A 2,092-nucleotide genomic window follows, 5' to 3' on the forward strand; every position below is an offset into this window, starting at 1 on the left:
ATTATTAATATTATTATTATTATTATTAATATTATTATTATTAATATTAAAACTACTGTTGCTACTTATATTATTATTATTATTATTATTATTATTATTTTTACTACTACTGGTGCTATTTATATTATTATTATTATTATTATTATTATTATTATTATTATTATTATTATCATTACTGGTGCTATCTATATTATTATTATTATTATTATTATTATTATTATTACTACTACTGGTGCTATCTATATTATTATTATTATTATTATTATTATTACTACTGGTGCTATCTATATTATTATTATTATTATTATTATTATTATTGTTATTATTACTACTGGTGCTATCTATATTATTATTATTATTATTACTACTGGTGCTATCTATATTATTATTATTATTATTATTATTATTATTATTATTATTACTACTGGTGCTATCTATATTATTATTATTATTATTATTATTATTATTATTATTACTACTACTACTGGTGCTATCTATATTATTATTATTATTATTATTATTATTATTATTACTACTACTGGTGCTATCTATATTATTATTATTATTATTATTATTACTACTGGTACTATCTATATTATTATTATTATTATTATTATTATTATTACTACTGGTGCTATCTATATTATTATTATTATTATTTTTATTATTACTACTGGTGCTATCTATATTATTATTATTATTATTATTATTATTATTACTACTACTGGTGCTATCTATATTATTATTATTATTATTATTATTATTATTACTGGTGCTATCTACATTATTACTATTATTATTATTATTATTATTATTATTATTATTATTACTACTGGTGCTATCTATATTATTATTATTATTATTATTATTATTACTGGTGCTATCTATATTATTATTATTATTATTATTATTATTATTACTACTACCGGTGCTATCTCTATTATTATTCTTATTACTATTATTATTATTATTATTACTACTAGTGCTATCTATATTATTTTTATTATTATTATTATTATTATTATTATTATTACTACTGGTGCTATCTATATTATTATTATTATAACTATTATTATTATTATTACTACTGGTGCAATCTATATTATTATTATTATTATTATTATTATTATTATAAATACTGGTGCTATCTATATTATTATTATTATTATTATTATTATTATTATTATTATTACTACTACTGGTGCTATCTATATTATTATTATTATTATTATTATTATTATTAATATTACTACTGGTGCTATCTATATTATTATTATTATTTTTGTTACTACTGGTGCTATCTATATTATTATTATTATTATTATTATTATTACTACTACTACTGGTGCTATCTATATTATTTTCATTATTATTATTATTACTACTGGTGCTATCTATATTATTATTATCATTATTATTATTACTACTACTGGTGCTATCTATATTATTATTATTATTATTATTATTATTATTATTATTATTATTATTATTATTATTATTACTACTGGTGCTATCTATATTATTATTATTATTATTATTATTATTACTACTGGTGCTATCTATATTATTATTATTATTATTATTATTATTACTACTGGTGCTATCTATATTATTATTATTATTACTACTGGTGCTATCTATATTATTATTATTATTATTATTATTATTATTACTACTGGTGCTATCTATATTATTATTATTATCATTATTATTATTATTATTATTATTATTATTATTACTACTGGTGCTATCTATATTATTATTATTATTATTATTATTATTACTGGTGCTATCTATATTATTATTATTATTATTATTATTATTACTACTGGTGCTATCTATATTATTATTTTTATTATTATTATTATTACTACTGGTGCTATCTATATAATTATTATTATTATTATTATTATTATTATTATTATTATTACTACTACTACTACTGGTGCTATCTATATTATTATTATTAGTATTATTATTATTATTACTATTATTACTACTGGTGCTATCTATATTATTATTATTATTATTATTATTATTATTATTATTATTATTATTATTATTATTATTATTACTATTACTACTCGTGCTA

The sequence above is a fragment of the Palaemon carinicauda genome, chromosome 3 (genome assembly GCF_036898095.1).
Source record: "Palaemon carinicauda isolate YSFRI2023 chromosome 3, ASM3689809v2, whole genome shotgun sequence".
In the NCBI taxonomy this organism is placed as follows: Eukaryota; Metazoa; Arthropoda; class Malacostraca; order Decapoda; family Palaemonidae; genus Palaemon; species Palaemon carinicauda.